This window comes from Bidens hawaiensis, unplaced genomic scaffold (assembly GCF_021521415.1).
Source record: "Bidens hawaiensis isolate Kalapana, Puna unplaced genomic scaffold, B.hawaiensis_p1.1 tig00065901_1, whole genome shotgun sequence".
Classification (NCBI taxonomy): Eukaryota; Viridiplantae; Streptophyta; class Magnoliopsida; order Asterales; family Asteraceae; genus Bidens; species Bidens hawaiensis.
Window position 1 is genome coordinate 10,117 of NW_027506589.1, and position 7,267 is coordinate 17,383.

Below are 7,267 nucleotides of genomic sequence, written 5' to 3' on the forward strand. Positions count from 1 at the left end.
TGAGCAAATAGAACAACTTATTCCAACACCACCACAGACACCACCACACATTGACCAACCAATTATACCATCATCAACACATACATCTCCACCACCACCAACAATAAGCCCAATTCATACTGATCCATTCATTTCAAGCCCACCTCATACACAATCACCACCACCATCCATTTTCCAAACTCACACCACAGAACAACCTGAGTTTGAACCTTTTTCTACATCACCACCTATAACCTCACATACAGACACATTTCAAAGAAATCTGGACTTAATGATAGAAAATGATGAGTTGAGAAGAAGAAATGAGGAGGTGACTAATGAAAATGTGATGCTGTTAGAGAAGTTTGTACAAGCAAACTTGAGAATTCAAGCCCTGGTGCAGGAGGTTGAGAAGACCTCACCTGCCCCAAAACAAGGGAGAATGAGTACAAGCCAACTGTCTCTGGTGTGAATGTTGAAGAAACTGTAACAGTTGTGGAGACTGCTGATAGTTTAAAATTGATTATGATTGTTTATGATGATGGAGAGGAAAGTAGTGAGGAGAGGAGGATTGAGGATGATGAATATGAAGGTGACCAGTCAGACATAGGAGAACAAGATTATGATTATAATGATGAAGTAATGAATGTTACTTGGAGTGATGAAGAAAATGTTGAGACATAAGAGGGGATTGAAAAGACAAATGTTGAGGAAAATGTAGTTGCTACTGATATAGCTACTGATGTCTTAATTGACATTCAAACTGAAGTGTTGAATGAAGGGAATACTGCTGCTGAGGAGCCCATTACTCAAACTGAACAACCAGAAAGCTCCAAGAGGGCAGAGTATGATCCTGAGTTAGAGGCATTAGAAAAAGAGATTGATGACTATGTACAGTCTGAGGATGAAGAGGATGTGAGGAGGAGAATTGAAAAAGGTAAGTCAAAAATCAGTGTAGAAGAGCCTGTTAAGGCATATCCTAAAAAGGATGTTCTATTTAAAGATGATGCTATTGCTGCTGCTGATTCCCTAAGAGAACAAGAGAATATCTTGAGAGAAACAAGGGATAGGGAGATACTAGCTCAATCCCTAACTCCTGAAGAAATGGAAGAACAGGAAATCTTGATTAAACAAGCCAAACTTGCAAAAGAAATTATTGATGATGTGGCTGATCAAGAAGCAATTGAAACATTGATTATGATGAACAGAACTGAGGAAGCTGACAATTCCCTGGCTATGGTGGTGAGAATGTTTCATCCCAGAATCAACAAGAAAGAAAGTCCTCCGAAACTGATGAACCTGCCAACTTGAATACTAATGTAATGATTGAAGAAGAAATTGGTTAGTCCATTGCTTCAATGGCTACCAAGAAATCGACTGAACAGGTGAGAGAAGATTTGAAGAAGAACCCAACTGACAGCTGGTCAGAAAGGGTTAATGTGACTGAACCTCATGAAACACTTGAACAGAAAAGAGAAAGACTTTCAAAATTACATGAAGAATTTGCAGAGAAAGTCAATAGGTTTGATAAGACCTACATGAGAAGAAAGAGGGCATCCGACCAGACTAAGCATGAAAGATTTGCCAAGAGAGGAAAGTGGGATAACAAGAACAAGTACTTTGTTGAAACTCCGGAAGATGATGCTAGTCCTATAAGGGTTGTCCCACTACAAACCTTGCAACCAGGTGAGAGGGTTCAGGGTGTTCCTGATGTGCCAATAAGAAGTGAACCAGATCATCCACCCTCTGATGAACCAAATATTGATGCTATGAATGATTTAGCTGAAGGAGATGATGAGTCTGAGGATTCTGATGATGATAATGATGATCATGAGAATGATCAAGGTAAAAATGTCAAAGCTACTAATGTTATGTCCCCACAAGTTGTAATGACTGATGAACAGAGGGCAAACATTGAGTTGAGTATGAGAGAAGCCAAAAAGAATAATCCATTGGTTATAAAAACTGAGAAGATATGGGATAAGTTTTGAATCTTTGGCTGATCTTGATGATGATCAGTTGAAAAAGAGACTAGATAAAGAGAGAGATGCCTTGAAGAAAAAGATGGAAGAGAAAAACAGGGAATATCTCAGAAGGCACAACTATTCAGAGAAAAATCTCACTTCAACTTTGACCAACTTCAAAATCTTTATAACAGTGAGAGAGAGAAAAAGTTTGGATCTTTGAAGAAAAAGTTTGGAGGTATGTGTGGATATTTGCTGGAGAGAGGTATGAAGCCTGAATTTGTTGAGAACCTATCCAGAAAATCAGTATTGGACCAGTACAACAAATTGAAAAGAAAAGAAAAATTGAAGAGAGTCCAAACTGAGAGCTCTACCAAACAGGCTGAACCAACTGATGAGCCTCAAGCAAAGAAGAGAAGAATCCAAACTTTAAGGGAAAAACAAAAGAAACAGGCTGAAAAGGAAAAATCAGAAGAAGTGCCCACTATTGAAACATCCATCCCAAAGGAACCAAAGTCTGAATCTGAAGATGAAAGAATAATTCCTTGGGAAAATGAAGAAATGATAAATATTTTGAGGAACATTATGATAAATCAAAGGGGAATGAGTGAAGCAGACTTCAATGTCTTGGAAAAGGAAGATTTAAAAGAACTTTTCTACATTCAGAAGGCAGAGTGGATGAAGGCTCTAAGAGAAGGGGAAAACCCCAGAAGCTTTATAAATGGAAGATTTATACCTGCAAGATTGTCTGACAATCCTGGTATAGAAAAGATGATGCTTCTTCTGAGAGACCTGGCAGGACAAGATATTGTTGAATTGGCCAACCTCCCACCTAAGATGGTAACTTCAATCTATATAAAAACTTTTAATTTGGGGCCTAGCAAACCAAAGAAGTCCATTCCATTTAGGCCACCAATTTCAAGAAGGTATCCACAAGGGGGGGAGAGGTGAATCTAGTAAATCTATGCAAGAAAGGACAACAAGACCACAATCCAATGTGGATCTTCCAAGAGAACTCTACTTTGATTCGGTTACTGAGTCGCTGAAAGTAATTATGGAAAGCCGATCGTTGAGAGACATAGTTGTGAGGAGTGACTTCTATGAATACACTCAAGAACAACTAGAAAGAATGGCCAGACTCAACTTGTATGATTACCGAAACAGAAGTAGGATGGCTGAAGACAGATGAATAATCTGTCAAAGTTATTACTGGATGAAGCTAAGAAGGGATTCCCATTCCTAAGTCAAAAGAGAAGTTGGAAATTGATTCAGCTAAAATAGTCAAAGAGGACAGAAAAATTGAAAAGAATGGACATTGCTGAGAGAGATTTTGTGATGAATGTCAGCGATAGGAATCCACTGTCAAATATGAACACATGCATAAGTCGTGAAAGAAGAATGACACGGCCCAACTACACAGTGCAAAGGAATGGTATCATTGCTGAAATAGAATACAAAGAAAATGTTGGTCACTATGTACTAAAAAATTCTGATGGAAAAGTTCTGGCAATAATCAAGAAAGATGCAGATTTGACCTATTTGCACAATGAAGACTTGATGGATATAAGAGATTTGGTGATTCCAGAAGGGCACATTCACTGCTAAATTCTCAATATCTTTAGGGAAAGAGCTGCATCTGTAATGGCAATGAGAAGACAAGTTGCCTACAATGAATGGAAAAGACAAAATTCCTAGATTAGGATTTATGATGTAATGTCTTCGGACAGCTTTTGAATATGTAATTTGTTTATGTTATTTGAATATGTAAATTTGACTTTGAATTTGATGTGTATTTTTGACTAAGTGTAAATAACCTTAGAAATGTTTTGGGTCAGCTGAGGTGTTCCAATCTAGGGGGAGATTGTTGAGTCAAACAATTGACCTAAGGGGGAGATTTTTGAGTCAAAGATTTAACCAAGATGAAGTTCATGGAATATTGGAATCTTCTCAACCTCCTCAGAATTCGCTAAGTATGGATCCGGCACACCTTAGACATCCGAGCAAGCTTTTACTTAGCCGGGTACGATATTTTGTCTATCGGGCAAGGTTATCTTCAAGTAGTCTTCTTTAGTGGATATCCGAGCAAGGTTTGCAAATTAGTGCATTGCCGGGAAAGGTTCACTAATCTATGTAAATCCGAGCAAGGTTCACTTTATCAAGCAAGTCTGTTCTTCATAGCCAAGTAAGGTTCTCTCCCGAGTAAGCCTTTAGCTAACCAAGTCCATGAAGCAAAGTAATTGGAAGACCGGGAAAGGTATTCATTAATAATGGTGGTCCGAACAAGCTTGATGATCTAAAGGAATATCTCTAAGTAATATCGGGCAAGGTTCAACTCAAGCAACGAACGGTACTCCCGAGTACACTTTGCTAATAAGTTATTTTATAGCAAAGAGTTGAAATGGACCATTGAAGAACAAGGTTGCTCGTAAGGGTTTGTCGGGCAAAGTCTGGCAAAGTCAAGAAGACTGAAGTCTACCTGGTGAGTATTTTACTTGGTAAAATACTCTTCAAGTAAAGTCTACCCGGAAACTGATTCCGAGCACACTTCTATGTTACCAAGTCCTGAAGGATGGCAGAGTATACAGCGTACTCGGAATGTGAAGTTTGATGCAAAGCCTACCCGGAAGACTTGTTTTACATTTAGACTATTTTCTGATTATGTAATTTGAATATGTATGTACGTTTTGGGTTTCTAGAAGGAATGACAATTGTCCTAGGGTGGCAGGCCTATAAATAGAATGTTTTAGGGCACGCCGTCAAAGAACGAGGGGACAAGACGGACAAGGCAGACAGACACATTTATTAAGAATAGAATATTGTGTGTGTGACGGCTGTCTTAGTACGGATAAACCTTCAAGAAACCCTAAATCGATTATCCACTTTGTATGATTGATATTATATAAATGGAAATATTTTGAGTGAATCTTGTTGTTGTTGGTTACCTTTGAATACTGATTTTGCAACCGTATGTTTGTTATTGATTCCGCCTTTAACAAACGGTCATCTTTCTAAATATAGCAACCCGTCATTAACTCTCTTGTCGACACGTATATTTGTGTGAGTTATGACATGATTAAGTAAGATCCAGCTGAAATCAATGGACCAGACAAAAGCTGGATCTTGACTTTCTTTAGAAGACTTTTGACATCTCAAGTCATATTCTCGAGCTTCAACTTTTTGCATAAACTCAGAAGCAGTCAAATCCTCATTCTTGAAATACTTATTCTCTTTCAACACCATTTAGAATGTTGAGTAAAAACTAGGTAAAGCATTTTTTACTGTATCAATATTATCAGATTCAGATGGTTCAATCTTTAACTTGTCCATTTCAGCAATTAAATGATTGAAACGAGTAGTCATTTTCTCAACAGTTTCACCTTTGAGTATATTAAAGTTTCTAAATTGAAACTTTAACATCACCTTTTTACTTTCCTCAGTGTTACCCATACTTCTCATTCTGATGTGTTGAAACAACGAAGCGGTAATCTTGATACTTCCCACTTGATGGAATATATTATCTGGTAAAGCCATAGTAAGAGTTGAATGAGCTTTTGTTTCAATTTCTAACACCTTTTTCTCCTCTTGAGAATATTGTGAAATAGCCTTAGGAGTAAAACCGATAGTCTCATCTCCAATCATTGGTACAGTATAAACCTCATCAAGACAAAGAACAATCAGGATGAACAAAACCAATATGAGCACGAAAACGAGGTTCCCATTTAGCAAAGTCGCTAAATTTCATCAATCGAGGACACTTGGAATGAGATCCAATTTCAGTATCCAATTGTATCATTTGTTGAGTGCATTTTGAGAAGCTAATGCATAAAAACCAGCCATCTTGATAACATAATTAACGAACTGTGAATAGCAAGTATAACACTGTGAACAGTGTTTATAACGAACTGAGAACAAGACTTTTCACGAACTAAAATAACAAATCAATTATACGAATTGAATGTTATCTAAGTAACGAACAATGAACAGTATCACACGAATTAGATTATGACGAATTGGTAATGAATCACTAACGAACTGAGTCAACGAATCAGGTCAAGTTGACGAATCAGTCTAACGAATTATATTAACGAATCCATATTCAATGTAACGAACCAAAGTAACGAATCTCTAAGTCAACTTAACGAATCAGAGTCACGAATCACTGATTCAAGGTGACAAATCAAAGAGTACGAAGTAGCTACAGTTGATAACGAATCAACTACAGTTAGCGAATTAGGTTGTTAAAATCGCAAGATGTCGTAAACTAATTCAATCAATTCCGAATCAAATTGTACCAAAAACAATCCCCTGTTTCGGACACTATCAGATCCAAATCAAAAGCAACACCAAACCAATCCAATTCTCAGTTCCAATCAACCACACACTTGTTATACCTTACCAATCACAAATCCACCTCAATTCAGTCCATGGCCAACCAAGTCAAGCATTAATCCAACCGAATTCACAATTAAACTAAAAATAAACACAAACTGATCTTAATAATACTTCAATTAACAAATTATAACGCCAGATCAAGAGCAATCGAACACCGAAAGCTCTGATACCACTTGATTGGACCTCAGATCTGAGATCTAAGATCTAAATACAATTAGACGGATCTAGTTCATATTGATTACTCTCAACAGGCATTAATTTATTATATGTATATATATATATATGTTATATTATTAGTATTAGGTGTATTATGTGATACTTTAACGAAGTTTGGATCGAGAGAGAAGATGGACAGAGTTCAATACGTTAATTCTCAAACTTAAATTAACAGAGGAATACACTTCTATATATAGAAGATGGATCTAGTTTGTTACACATTCCGTAACGAACTAGCCTCCACTTCGTTACAATACATTACAAACTAATAACCATAACGAACTAAATTCCCATTCGTTAAACATCCTTAACGAATTAGGAGGAACATTAACTTAATCGTCTAGTTCGTTAAACATCCTTAACGAACTAGACATACTTTAACGAACTAGTCTATAACAATAATAACTTTTACCTTATAATAATCAAACGATAAATACAAAGACTCGAGACGCAAAACCGTGCACTAACAAAAGGTTTGTATCTGGAAATTTTTCCAAGTCTGGGAATTGAACTTTGAATGTTTGAAGATTTGAAGATACACATTCATTCATTATGATGATTTTGATCATTCGCTACGCGTATAATCTTCATTCGTTGTCTGAGCTTAACTGATTATTGCCACGTGTCAAGATTCTTACAACATAATAACAACCATATTCGTTATTGTGGCTGACTCGTTATTATTCATTCGTGATTAATACTTATTCGTTCCTCTC